Source organism: Etheostoma spectabile, chromosome 18, assembly GCF_008692095.1.
Source record: "Etheostoma spectabile isolate EspeVRDwgs_2016 chromosome 18, UIUC_Espe_1.0, whole genome shotgun sequence".
NCBI lineage: Eukaryota > Metazoa > Chordata > Actinopteri > Perciformes > Percidae > Etheostoma > Etheostoma spectabile.
In genome coordinates this window covers 15,798,684-15,799,075 of record NC_045750.1, presented here as the reverse complement: position 1 = coordinate 15,799,075, position 392 = coordinate 15,798,684, and the positions used below count along the sequence as shown (strand labels likewise).

General features: G+C 38.5%; 1 protein-coding gene across 3 annotated transcripts in view; it reads right to left on the bottom strand.

The window, feature by feature from the left end:
- The window catches only part of tmem244 (transmembrane protein 244), a 7,016-nt gene that overhangs the window by 2,357 nt on the left and 4,267 nt on the right, over nt 1–392 (bottom strand). The gene's annotated exons all lie outside the window — the stretch shown is intronic.

Here is a 392-nt window from a genome sequence, read left to right as displayed (position 1 = left end):
AAAAGCGCTTTATAAATACAGCACATTTACATTTGGCTAGTGCTTTCGTCAGTTAGATTTTAGTCATGAGGAGTGAGATTGGTTAAGTTCAGGGTAAGAATATAAGGGTAGATGTAGGCAGAGCTCAATAGAAGCTTTTTAATATCCATTCAGGAATAGAGGTGACACTCTGCACACACACTCAGCTGATACTCTGGAAGAGATACATGTTTTAAATGTTTCACTGACGCTCAGCCGTCAGTTGATAGGAACAATGTGGAATGGCGGTCACACCCATCTTGGTACAAATGCAAATTGAGGATCACATCCTTATGGGTTATGGTTTTCATTATTGTACCTTGGCATATTTAACATAAGTAGTTGTGAAATTGTTCCAGTAATGTATTCAACCC